Source organism: Netta rufina, assembly GCF_964035555.1.
Source record: "Netta rufina genome assembly, chromosome: Z".
Lineage (NCBI taxonomy): Eukaryota > Metazoa > Chordata > Aves > Anseriformes > Anatidae > Netta > Netta rufina.
Window position 1 is genome coordinate 6,472,725 of NC_140126.1, and position 13,900 is coordinate 6,486,624.

Below are 13,900 nucleotides of genomic sequence, written 5' to 3' on the forward strand. Positions count from 1 at the left end.
GAATTTCTTTAAATAAAAGCTTAGATTAGGGAGCATACCCGTGGCGAGGGATGGAGTGGAGTGGCCAAGCGCCTGCTAACCCAGCCTGCAAGTTTTAAGGACAAAGCTTCCTTTTCTGGTCAGTAACACAAATCCGAGCTTGCTAAAATTGGAAAGCCCACCGTGTGGCTTGCAGCTGGCGCTCACCCTTCCTGCAAGCTGCAAACCCCTATTGTCTTGGCAGCCCCGATCAAACCTCCCTGTGCAAGGGGATGCTCTTGTTGACTCAGCACATCCTGCAGCCCTCCGTACACATCCTGGGTGGGCTGGCTCGCACCGGCCGAGGCTCAGGATGGAAACAAGCTGTGTTCGCTTCCCACCTTGCTGTGGGAAGGGAAGTGGAGGTTTCTGCCATCCATCCCTTCCCTTGCTTCTTCTGTTGGTCCCTCTGCTGCTGTGCCCCATGGGGCACTCAGCACAGACGATGCTAAGCAGAGAGGCCTGGATAGGAAAGCAGCCAGACTTCGGCTTTCCTGCTGAACTACACGTGCAGAATTCCACTTTTAGCCTGGGCAGGCATTTAAAAGCCTCCTGACAAAGTAAAATGTGCCTGCAGGCCCTCTTCTGCATTTTGGAGAGGGCCTCCCTCGAAGGCATCGCTTTTGACCCTCTGCTCACCCTGCAGCACTCACCGGCGCAGAGCAGGAGGGAGCAGCCCCAGCACTGGCTGCACGGGTGATGCCATAAATCCAGCAGCCACACGTGGGGCAGCTGCAAGTGCCCCCTTGCCCCACGCTTTTGGATAGCACTTACGAGATACCTGAGTGCCTTAGTGTGGTCTGTTCAGCCCAGACAGCCTCACCACTTCCCCATGGATCGAAAGCCAGTCTCCTTCCAGCAGACAAGGGCTCCTTCTTCCTCCTTTGTTCCAATTAACTTTACACCAGGACCTTCCCAGCAGGACTGTCCCCCTGCACTTAACGCCCCACTCCTCCAGACAGCAGCTGCTGCTGTTTTTGCCCTGATCAGTTCAGCTGCCTGTTCTCACCCTGATGGGGGTACCCAGACACCCCGATGTGCCGCTGGGTCCTTCCCTCTCAGCCTCCCCAGTCAGCAAAACAATTCCCCACCGCAGAAAGGATGCTTGACACGTTCACTAACAGCCTCAAAAGCAGGGGTGGGAATAGCACAGCTTAAACACTTTCACATCAAGGAGTGAGATATAGGGGGGAAAAAAAACAAAACCGAGCCACCCCAAAACGTCAGGACTGAAGGTTTGAACTGAGCAGACAATCCCGGCCCCCCGGCTCCCAGCCTTGTGTTCAGGGCTCATTTGTCTCGGGATACAATTGAGTTTTCACTCTGGTCTTAAAGCTCCCCAAGAACTCGCTCTCACCGTTTTCCACAATCTCCTCTCTCTCTGCCCCACTTCCAACAGGGACCTCAACTGCTGCTGGCTCCCAGCAAAGGGGTCTCCATGACCTTTGTAATTCAACACACTGGGAAAGGCTCAATCCCTTCCCTCTATTCCTATCCCAACTTTAAAAGCCCTCTTTGTTCCTGCTACAAACCCTGCCCCACGACCGTGGCTTAACCCTTGGGGCACTGCCTCACATACAAAGTGTTTCACAGAGGCATGGCAGGTTGCAGCAGCCACGGGGCCTGGGGAAGAGCTGTGCTGACAATCTGCTGGTGGCTGGGAGGATGCAGAACAAGACCCCTCCGACCATCCTCGTCCTCAGTATCACACACTGCCAAGCAGTGCCTGTGGGGACTCTGCCCCACGCTGCTGCAGCAACACGAGGGTGGGAAGGGTTTGCGGCTCTGTACAGTGCCTGTCCCCAGTTTAGCAGGTTTATTACAATCCATGCCACAAGCAGGTGGATTTGGGGCAGCAAAACAGGAACGGGGGTGAGGAAGGAAGCAGCAGGACCGTGTGCTCCTCTCATCACTCCTGCAAGGACCTCTCTGCTCCCGCCCCATGCTGCAAAGCACGGACAGCAAAGGATGCCACGGAGCATCCCTTCTGCAGCTGGGTCGGAGCAGGGCTGCTTTGCAGCACCCCAAAACACCTCCTCTACAGACAGGATGGGGAAGGGCCACCTTGCAGCACCCCAAAAGGCCATTTCCTACCGGCTGCTGCAACTTCCCCTCCGCCCCTCACCAGGCTGGTTCTGTCCCTCCCTGCCTCACAGGGAAACTGAGGCACGGCGTGCAGCGAGACGCAGTGAGAGGCACCGGGTGCTGAGCAGGAGGGCATCAGCACAGCAGGCATCTTCATGGCATGGAAAGCTCCTGGTGTCTGCACCACTCAGGCCGGCCCGAAGTGCCCCTGCTGCTCCTGCAGGAGGGGCAAGAAATTGCAGTGGTGCCCATCAGTAAATGGGGGGAAAAACAGCAGCTTTCTGCCAAACAAACCTCAAGAAAAAAGTCGCTCAGCATTGTCCTCTGTCCTTTGAGAGCCCCAGCATACAGCAGGTGCACGTAACTCAGCCCAGAAAAGGTTAATACCACATGGAAACCAAAAATTTAGATACCCAGAGATCACATTATAAAGCAGAAGAGTGCCCTGGCCCCCAAAAGGCTGGTAGGGGGCTGGATCACCATCCATCTCCTCGGTAAACCCAGAGGCTAATGATAGATTCAATCACTTAGGCTCCAGTTCAGACATTTCACTAATGCTATTCAAGTTACTCTTTCTCTGCTGCATTTATCACGACCACAATGAGGTTAAGAGCCCAGCGTTGCCGTCCAGTTCACCAGAGCTGCCAAATGGGAAAGCAAAGCTCACGCTGCAGCAAGATGCACAGCTATCAGGCTCTTCACATCTACAGATCTCCCAGCATCTTCCCCCAGGTTCCTGTCCCCTGGTCCTGCTCCACCCTCCTGGAGACCCTACAGAGTGAACCCCTTCACCCTCCCAGGGATGTGCGTTCAGGTGGTATTTGCTTTTGTTGCCACACAAAGCATAATGTTGCTGCCAATATCCTTCCTTGCCCCAGCTCTGCTTCCCAGGGCACACCATATTAGATTAAATTCATTATCCCCTATCGCTTTATAGCACAATCTTTTCATTTCTCTCTTAACACACATCTGAGACATATCAAGTTTCAGGCAAGCTCACTCCGAAGGAAATTCCCTGCTCTTTCCTTACAAGGGTTTATAAAAGCAATACCTTTTCCTCTTGGTACTCCTCCTGGAGGTTCGCTTACAGACAGAATGTGACTTTTCTCCCCGTACCACCACCTTGCTCACACCTTTCCCAGGGCAGCATTCTCAGCGCTGCTCACGCTGGTGCAGCTCCACCAGCGACATTTGGGGTTAGGCTGTGAGGAAGCTTTCAGGGGTGAGATGCCTTTTCCTCCCCGAGAAACAAACACAGGCATTTCCTGGTAAACTGCTCCTCCTTGCTTCCAGCCTCTGCTACACGACGGGCCTCTGATAGCAGCTTCCTACAGGAAGCATCGCTGCGTTTTGTTGGGTTACGCTACCAGTAAGATAGTGTAGGGAAACAGAATGAGAGGGCTGTTATCGGTAATAAATCACCCTTACTGAGCTGCCAGGAAGAGAGCTGCAGAGGAGAAAGGGAGAGGCTATTTCCAATCTGAAGCCTGCTTCCTCCACACATCCAAGCCACGAAGCAGCCCTTCGGCTGCAGGAAGCAGGCACAGCAGCCAGAGGAGCACTTGCAGGCTGGCAGCTCGGTGCCACGACTTCTGGCTCTCTCCACCAAGTTTTATCACCTGGCCAGGACAAATTGCTTCAAATACCTTTAGAAGCCCAGGCTGGCAGCCGCGGGGAGAGGCAGGCCGACCAGCCCGAGACAAAAAGTCTGAGAATGTTCCAGTTCCTCAAAGCCTGATAATATTTTTGGCTCTTGCAGGCTCCTGGAAGATGAATTGAAAGCTCAGACCTGCCACTTGATGCCATAAGTGCTTTCCTTTGCTGGCAGCTGTGGCAGAGAGGACCTCAGGAATTACCCTTTGTACACCTCTGGCCCAGACTAATCCCATCAGCAAGGGAAGCACGGTACGGAAAGGACACAAGTGCCTGATAACTGTTTTTGCTACGCCCTCACTGCACAGCCACAGCATTGCTGGCTGGCAGCAAGAAAACCCCAGCACAGTGAGTCCAGATATGCCTCCCCCAGGTCCCATCTGAGCAAAAAGTTGGCTCTTGCAGAATATCCTTTATGCATGTTCCAGACAGGGCAATCTGCACAGCACGGCTGGGCTTGCCTATCTTCTCACAATTTAGGGAATGCAGGTAGCAGTGCCCACCACGGCAAAGTTTCCTTCTGGACCCAACGATTCCTCACGTCCCTGCTGAAATCCCCGGCGGTTTTTCAGCAGCAGCACCATTAACATTGCTCCTGATGTCCAAAAGCTCCATTTTATCAGAGTGATGCTCCTCAGCAAAGTGTCCCCATCTGGCTCCACGCAGGCGTGCGTGTCCCAGAGCCGCCGAGGCGATGGCAGCAGAGCGCAGCACGTAACCCACACAGCACTTTCCGAACCTCGACGCTGCAGCTCAGCCAGGAGGAAATCTCTCTTGGCTGCCTCTCCCTAAATGCTTATTCCAGCACTGAGCGCCTAACTCCTCCCCAAATCGGGAGCCGATGTGACCCTGCTGCCTTGGGGCTTTTCTGGTCCTTCGTGCTGTGCTTAAAAATGCGCAGGGTGAGGAGGCGAGGCAGCAACACGGGGAGCAGCACTTCAAAGATGACACGGTTCTAACTCATCAGGTCACAGTGCCCAGGAGCTCGAGTCTTAGACAAGGATCTCGGCATGCAAGGTGCTGTATAAATGGAAAAAAAAAACACTCTCTGCCCTAGAAACTGGCAATCCACGCCCCAACACACACACACGCACACCGCACAGCTTTATCCACTCAGCCCTGCCACTGCTCCATGCTATTTCATTGCACTTCCTGGGGCCTCAGTCTGGAGGAAAGATCAGAAGAAACGGGCTGTGCAAATGAGGTCAGAGGGAACTACTGCTTGGCTCAATGGATTGTGATCACTCTGCCACCGTCCACGCCTGTAACAGACTGCAAGGCCAACTCTCACGCCACGTGCTGAAGGTCGCCTGTGTTAAGAGCGGCGCTCGAGCTGATGATCTGAAATTGGCCTCAACGTCAGGTACCGGCACCTCAGCTCCCCGCCATGGGAAGGAAGCTCCAGCTGCCAGCGCAGAGAATGTAGGGCTGTTTGGGCATCCTTTTCCTTCCAGCTCTGCCTGAACATCCTGGTCCCAGATGAATCCCGACCGCAGGCACCACGGCAGCACGCACCGCCCCGTAACAACCCCACCTGTCTGACCAGCATCAGTTGAGAGCACCCTCTGAAGGCAGGGCAGGCTCCTTCCTCCCTCACGCTGGGCTTTGGGCAGAGCATTGTAGACTGCGAGCACGGACCTTTGGAAGGTGTAACGAGAGAGGTTTACAGCTCACACAGTGATTGGTGTCGAGATGGGCAAGCTGTGCTTGCGACCAGCCAGTCCCGTTCCCCTGGCTCACACCCAAGGCTTTAGGCACTTGACAGAGGACAGGTCAGGTCTCAGTCACACTCGCATTATGGCCAGGCTGGAGCCTGGCTTCCTGACCCCTTCTCTCCATGCAGCGAGTGGCGATGGTGTTCCCTGCCTCCTTCAGTACCAGGAGCTGGCCCTCTGCCATCCTCTGGCAAGGGGTCTGCCCGACAGCAGCTTCAGAATTGCTCAACGCCTCCCTTACCTGCCCAGAGGATGGTCTCAGACCGTATCACAGGGCTCATCAGTGTCTGCTCGCTCCCCACCAGCGTACAGCTACCCCGGGGCAAGGCAAACCGGCTGCGCGAGATGGACCGCGCGGCACGGCACGGGTCCGGCACCTCTGCAAGATGCAGGCACAGCAGGACCCACTTACATCGATTAACCGAGGATGAGCAAGGGCAGCAGGACGCCACGCTGCCCTCCGTGATTCAGTGAGAGGGCTTAGGAGACCGGTTTCCTTCCAGCTGGGCCTGCTCTGCAACTCAAGGCTTCAACCCGAGCAAACAGGAGCTGCCCGAGCCGGACAAAGCACCACGGCTGCTCCCCAGGGAGGATGGCTGTGGGTGCTGGGGGGACACTAAGCCCACAAAAGGAGGGGTCCAGGGCTGCATCAGGATGCACGGCCAGCCCAGAGGCTGCTCGGGCGCCGCGGCGCAGGCTGCCGAAAGCTCGAGTTGCCATGGCAATCCCCCCAGCACGCCCCGCTGCCTCCCTCCTTTGTCTCTGCTCCCCCAAGCCTTGCTGTCCCCTCCCCGCCATCCCACACATCAACCCCCCTCGACGTGCTCCCAAAAATCCCCCAAGGAAAAAAGAAGGGGGCAGAGGGACCCCACAAGCCCCCATCCTGGCCCGCTGGGTGGGCACAGTGCCCGTGCCGGACCCAGGCGCATCGCCCCAGCTGGGTGACAGCGTCCCCGCGGTGACACGCAGCCCCTGCCCACCTCCCGCTGTCACCAGTGGCACAACGTGAGGCTTGCTGCACGTCAGAAAGCCCCCTGCAGCTCCTTCTACCTTGCGGCAGCACCAGGTTTGATGGAAAGAGAGGTCCCAGGCTCCTCTCGCCGCAGCCCAGCGGAGGTCTGTAGGGCGGCAAGTCTCCGCTCTCCGGTCCCAGCCCATTTCCACTTTAGGCAGTTCTGTTCTGCCGCACTTAACCTCGCTGTGGCTTGAACAGGAGACAAGATCCTGATTCGCTTCCTGTCCTAAAAATTGTTGTCTACTGTTGCTATGTGCTGTTAAACAGTTACTCAGCCCAGCCTGCAAGCACAGCTCCTCTCCCTTTCTCCTCTCCGACACAGGCATGAGATGCAAGGAAAGACAAAGGACCCTGTCGAGCCACATTCAGGTGTGATACCCACCAGTATCTTCAGATTAATTCATTCAGTGACTTAACGAGATGGATAAAACACTTTTAAAAGCTCTGCTTCCTTCTCTGCTGCTGCTCCTCCCTCCCCTGCCCTTCCCCAGCTCGCGCAGGGCCCACCACAACGGGTTACATCACTTGAGGGTTATAGCAGAAGCTAGCAAAGCCTCGGTCCTCATCCAGGATGAGTCATGGAGCTCAGGAGAACGTGCAACTTCCTTCTGATACCATCAAACGAGTCTTACACAGGCTAAAAATAAAGATGGGCCAGAACGACAGAGCCACGTCTCGCCTCGACACAGAATTCGGCAGAGCTCGGTGCTAACCTCAGCTTGGCTGAAAGACGTGACAGCAATCGCCTGAGCAGGTGGAAACCAGAAAGTTCAGAGGGGCTGAGAAGCCTTGTGTGTGCAGATAAGGGAGAGGCCCGGAGGCCTCACCCTGTGCCGTGCTAGGTGGGAGGATGTCAGCAGCAGATGCTGTGCAGCCACCCAGAGAAGGTCAGAGCCCTGCTCGCATGGGCCTTTGAGCATTTCCACACCCAAAACCTTCACGGAAAACTGCGCTTGGTGCTGGGTGCATCCATCCAAGGTGACAGGAACCGACTGCTGTGAACAAGAGGGATGCTAAGTTTTTGGCAGGCAAAGGCTGGAAAGCTGATGGTTTGCAGGCACGCAATGCGTGGGCACCCACAAAGCAAGGTCCAAAGGGTGCCTGGCATGAGGCCGAAAAAGAAAAGGAGGGTCACACCTACATCTGATATGGAAAGGATTTGGCTCAGACACTTTAGGTAAGTGAGGAATTCAAAGTTCTTCCTAATCCCCAGCACACTGTGCCCCTGCAAAACCTTTACACCCTAGTGCACAGGACTCTTGCACGGCAGGACTGCACACAAATAGGAGCTCAGAGGGACATCAGCAATATTTGGAGGCCTAAAATTAGCCCCAGCAGATGATCCTCTGCTCCATTCTTGGGAGCAGCGAGAACTGAACAAGGATCCAGCTGTCCCAGCACTCCCAAGAAGAGGATCTTTGAATGCCCGCCCTCCTTGCAGCAGAGATGGTAGGGCAAAGAGGGGATTCCCTGCATAACTCCAGTGCCAACACTCACGAGGAACCCAGGGCCCCATCCCTGAAGGGGGAGCAGCATTTCCTTGAGGTTTCCAGTGGGAAGAGGACCTACCGGTATGACCAAGGGGCAATGGCAGCCCAAACGTGCTAAGAGCACGTAAATGCACCTCTTCTCTGGTCGAAGCCACACAATACCTCTCTTTTCCATCATTAAGATGTAGGATCTCAGCAAGGAGCAGGCATTAGTGTCCACCACACCTCAGCTGGATAAAAGGGCTGCTTTGTTGCTTCCACCCCATGTAACAGGGAGCTGCAATGAAGGACTCCTTCCTTCCCTCCTTTTAACCTCCCAGGTGAATCTACCCCTGCCTCACTGCCTGCGGCTTCCACCTCGGCATCAGGCTGAAGGAAATGGGAAGGAAAAGATGGCCCGAGGCCCAGCCTCCACTTGTCTCTGGCCTGGCCCCAACCTTCCTTGGCAGACGCCGAGAGGAAGAGCCGTGCAGCCTGGGCAGTCACGTGCACTGAGCAGCGGCTGCCCCATGAAACCTCTCCTGGCCAAACTGCACCTGAACTCTGGACCAAGAGAGAGCCTCGCTGCGGTTCTCCAAAACCAAAACGCAGGTGAAGGCTCCCTTCCCAAAGACCTTCACATTTCTGGCGATACAAAGACTGCCAGTCCTCCTGAATCACTGATACGCCATGGCCAAGAGCCAGGCTCCCTCCTAGAAGTACAAAGTCTTGGGAAAACGCAGGCAGAGCTCAACTGGTTCTGACAGAAAGCAGGATTGTGCCTCTACTGAGCTCTGGGTGAAGCCTTAGCTCTCTTTTTTTTTTCAGCTGAAGGACAGCAAGCAGCAGAGCAGCAGCTGGGAAATCCTCCCACTCCATACTGCTGGTGGACAGAAGGATAAGCTCAGCGGGCACCACAGATAGCAAGGTCCCGAGGGTTTAAAATACACTGCCCTTTAGCTCCCGACTGGTGGCTGCGTGCAGTGCTCAGCAGTCTCAGCAGCGCAGGTGACACCCACCCAGGCTCCCTCGGCCACCCTGCCAGCCCAGGGTGTGAGCAGCTCCGTGACACCCACTGTACTGAGCTGTCCCCAGGGATTGAGGGGAGGCAGGAGGAAAGCACGGCGTTCCCGGCCTTCCTCAAACCCTCCTGGAGAAGGAAGAGAAACTGGAAGTGATTGAACGAGTGCTAACCTGGGCACGGGGCTGACGCAGACAGGGGAGGCAGCTCTCAGCACCCGCAGCGTGGTCTTGGGGCTGCTGGTTCTGGCTGCGTTGGGTCACCTGGAAAGACAAGTGGTACACATTAAAGATCCATGTTAAATTCAGCTGAGGAATAACCTGCCCACACAGGATAACCTCCCCAGTGCTGGTCGGTCAGTGATGGCTCGCATCCCAAGCCAAGCAGTTTTATGGTCTGTGCACAGCTCCGAGGGACCCTGAGCACCCCCCACATCATGAAGACCCCACAGGATCTCCTACCCGTGCTAAAGCCACCCCTCCAGCTACAACCTTCTCCTGTTAACACCCCGAGTGACTCCGAGTAGATGTGCTGTTTGAGACAGAGCCGGATCCACGAGACAGCTGCTGAGGTCACTGCCACTCTTCCCCTTCCCCAAATTCAGGGGGAAGCCTTGGCTTTGCCCCGCCACACGGGTGCTGCCTGTACGTCCGTGGGCACACCAGGATAGGGTTTAGGGACAAGCTCAGCCTCTGATCTGCTGTCCCCTGGCTGCCCACCAAGCCTCAGGGCACAGCCAAGGCAGGAAGGGCCAGACAGTGCTGCGGGGGGACCCGGCGCTCTCAGCAGCCCAAAGACACCCAGCCAAACCCGACGCTGCAGCATTTCCCAGGCTACAGCAAAGGGGGGAAGCGACAACTGCTTTATGGAAAACTCCACGAGGCCAGCCAGAACTGTCACAAAGCCGTTGTTTAAGACTCCTCCCTGGGCTCCCAGTGCTGAGATTACAGGCTACCGGAGATAGCGCTGTGCAGACGCGACGTCCCTGAAAACCAGGACAACACCAGCCTCCCCGAAACCAGGCCTCACACTCCCCTGGCCACTCGGATGATCAGCAAAAGCTGTCTGGGGGCAGTCCCTGCTCCCCCACAGCCACGCTCTGCTCTGCAGCGGCACAGGCTCAGCCCATGCACCGTGACACAGAGAGGCACCCACACACCAGCTTCCTGCTGCGCTGGTCCACAAAATGACCGTGAAGGCACCCAGAAAGCTGCTGCTTGCTGTTACCTGCACCCACGCAGCCGGCAGGAGAGATGCCACCAGGATGCTGTGCTGCTGGTCACCAAGTCACCAGGGCTACGGTTTCAGAGAGCTTACAAGAACAAGCCCTGGTAAGAGCAACTTGTGTGCATGCATATAAATATATACAAAAGATATATGCTTGTGTACACGTTTAAAAGCCTCCCCTGATGCCCTGCTGTTCCACGCTGGAAGGCTGTGAGCACGAGCGTGCCAGTGACAAGAATTGCCTCGGACACGGCTGAAGAGCTGCCACCCACATGCTGCCGTGGCGCAGGAAGCGAGGGCGATCCATCTGACAGGGCCTGCTGAAAACCCTTCCCAGGAAGGCAGCGATCACCCCCCGTGGGCTGAGGGCAGGAGATGTGGATTATCACTCCGGCTCCCGCACAAAGGGCTTGGCGTCTCTGTTAACTTCCACCAACAATCACAGTGTTGGCATCAGCCCGGGCCCGGGACATGGATTCGTTACTGAAAGCACTTCCAGCTGAATCGCTGACTGTACTTCTTGCAGCACACAGGACTTCTCCGCAGGCTTCCTTCCAAGTGCTGTTCTGCCACCGCACTGCTCGGCTGGGGGTGGTCCAGGCCACCAGGCAGGCGGCTCTGGCTGCAGACCACCGGCTCTGAGATGCAGAGCACGCGAGCTCGGCTGCTGTTATCACAGGATTCACAATCAGCTGGGGACAGTGACAAAAACAGGGGAAAATTAACCGGCTGCTAAGCACTGGCGAGGCCAAGGAAAGGAGACCACGAAGGAGAGGAGCAAAGAGAGGACAAGGATGTGCAAGGCAGCTTCCCGATCAAATAATATTGTTTTTAGATCAAACCTCAAGCTTTGCGAGGCCAGGTTCTCTGGAGGTTACAGCAACCTGGCTCGCGTACCTGCGGGCACAAGAGGAATGGAAAAACAAACGAAAAGCTGCTCAGAGAAGACTGCCCCAGGAAGCAGAGCTGCCAGGTGCTGCAAACAGGAGAGCAGAGCAGAAACACGCAGCTGCCACCCAGGTGCAGGGACCCACGCGACACCATGAAGGGAGGGGGGTTCTGGCTGTGGTGTGAGGTGGAAAGGGACCGGGCAAAACCTCCAGGAGGAGATTTTCGCTGCAGACTCACATTTTCACCCACAATGACATCCTCCACCAGCCATCTGCTAGCGTACAAATGGCTCCCTCTGGGATTTCGCCCGCGTTGCCCTTCACACCTGTCCTGCCTCAAACCCGAATCCTTAATTCCTCCAGCCAGGGAAGTCTCCGATATCTCGATCGCAGCTATGCTGGCAGTCCTCTCAGAACACCACAACACCATTTTCCTCACCCAAACAGCTTTCTATCCTCCCTTTACATCCTCTGCCACATGCACAGGGATGACACGTTTCCTTTCCTCGCTCTGTACCCGAAGCATCCTGCCCCCCAGGCACTGTGGGTTTCCACACAGTGCGTGACGGTGCCACCAGACCCAGCACCGACAGGGGACAAGCACGGGCAGGCACGGAGCAGTAAGGGCAGGTACCGGGCTGGGGGAGCGTCAGGAGTCTAGGAAAATCAACTTTCAGGAGCCAGATCAATGCCCACCCCCCGAAACCATCCTCAGGATCAGGAGGAAAGCCTGAAAACGGAATTAAAAAAAATCACCCTGCGTGTCTCTGCCCTTTGCTATGCGGAGACATGCCAGGACTAGACGCTGGTGCCGGACAAAAAGGAGGAAGGCAGCAGTGCTGATGTGCCTCCCCACCCTCGGAGGCCAGCCGGATCCAGGGGAGGGAGCTTCCTCCCCTCTCCCCGAGCCCAGGAGGGAGCAAAATCCTAAAAACGCCGAGGGATGAGGGGGACACAGGGACGGGGGAAGCTCAGCACGTACCGGCAGCAGCACACACGGCCTGGGCGCTTGGCTCAGCTGCGAGGAAGCCGCCAGGACCAACCCTGGCAGCGAAACCAAAGCGCCGCCTCGCTCCCTGTGGCCGTGTACCCCCCCGGGTGAGCCGTGCCTCTGCCAGCAGGCCCCCCAAAAACCCGGCACCCGAACGGCACCGACCCCGCAGGGGTGATGGCCACCGGGCTGCATGCCGGGAGCCGTAGTCCCGCGGCGGCCCCCGCGCCTCGCTCACGCCAGCGCCGCTCTGCCTGCCGGGGCGAGACGGGGACGGCGGCGGGGCTTGGCCGGGCGACGCTTTGCCCCGAAAGCCTTGTCCCCAAAAAAGCCTTGTCCCCAAGCCCCTGGTCCCTAAAGCCCTCGGGAGGGGCTTCTCCCCAAAACACTTGTCCCCAAACCTCTTCTTCCTAAAATGCTCAGGAAGGGCTGCTCCCTATGCCTCTTGTCCCTGGGCCCCTTGTGCCCAAACCCCTTCTCCCCAAAACCCTTGGGAAGGGCTTGTCCCTGAACCCCTTGTCCCTGAACCCCTTAGGAAGGGATTTTTCCTATACCCCTTGTCCCCAACCCCCCCCTTCTCCCCAAAACCTTTGGGAGGGGCTTCTCGCTATACCCCTTGTCCCTAAACCCCTCGTCCCTGAACTCCCTGTCCCCAAACCCCTTGTCCCCCAAGGCCCCTTCTCCCCAAAACCCCCGGGAAGGGCTTCTCCCTATACCTCTTGCCCCTGAACCCCTTGTCCCTAAAACCCTTGGGAAGGGCTCCTCCCTATATCCCCTGCCCCCAACCCTCTTGTCCCCAAACCCCTTGACCCTAATCTCCCTGTCCCCAAACCCTTTGTCCCCTAAACCCCCAGGGAAGGGCTTCTCCCTATACCTCTTGCCCCTTAAGCCCCTTGTCCCTAAAATCCTCAGGAAGAGCTTCTCCCTACACCCCTTGTCCCTGAACCCCTTGGGAAGGGGTTCTCACTATATCCCTTGTCCCTAAAACCCTCAGGAGGGGCTACTCCCTATACCCCCTGCCCCTGTACCCCCTGCCCCTGTACCCCCTGCCCCTGTACCCCCTGCCCCTGTACCCCCTGTCCCTGTACCCCCTGTCCCTGTACCCCCTGCCCCTATACCCCCTGACCCCAACCCCGTCTCCCCCCCTCTCACCTCACAGCCCCCCCCGTCCCCTTATCCCCCCCCCTCACCCCCCCCCGGTCCCGGAGCCCCCCGAACCTTCTGGAACCGGAACCGGTGATGGGAAGGGGGATGGGGGGGGGGGTGGGGGGCGTTAACCCCTTCGGTGCCGGCCCGGACCCACCAGCGCCGCCGCCGCCGCCGCCGCCACCGCGGCCCCCGACTACCGGGCGTTCCTTCCGGGTGCGCCGCGAGGCCACGCCCCTCCGCGGCCGCCTCCGCGCCGCTGATTGGTGGGGAGGGTTGGGGGAGAGGGGAGAGGAGCGGGGGGGAGGCCAATGGGAGAGCGCGGGGGTGGTGACGCGAGGGGCGCGGGGCCCGCCCCCTCCACGTGCGGGTGTGTGATGACAGCGGGGAAGGGGCGGGACCTCGCGGGAAGCGTTCTCATTGGCTGGAGGGGGGGAGGGGGCGGGGCCTGGCTCGGGGCTGAGGGGGAGGGGGAGGGAGAGAGGGAGGGGGGGGAAGGGGGGGGCGCTGCTGTCGCGGGGACCCCAAAACCCCTGAGGCGGCCCCACAGGGCCCCGGCCCCATGAAACGCCCCCCGTGGGCACCACGCCGTGAACACCGCATGTCCCGGCCCCACAGAGCTGGGTGCTGCCCCACGGGGCTCTGGCCCCATGTATAAACACCCCAAGGA

At 57.7% G+C, this 13,900-nt stretch overlaps 1 protein-coding gene across 1 annotated transcript in view; it reads right to left on the reverse strand.

Moving 5' to 3' along the window:
* ATOSB (atos homolog B) overlaps nucleotides 1-13,347 on the reverse strand; it is a 32,968-nt gene extending 19,621 nt beyond the window's left edge. Inside the window, exons 1-2 of the mRNA XM_084305429.1 lie at nucleotides 13,303-13,347; nucleotides 9,150-9,239 (exon numbers count right to left, since the gene is read on the reverse strand). The gene's annotated coding sequence lies outside the window, so the exon portion shown is untranslated. The remainder of the gene's footprint in view (nucleotides 1-9,149; nucleotides 9,240-13,302) is intronic.
* Between the last annotated feature and the right edge of the window lie 553 nt (nucleotides 13,348-13,900).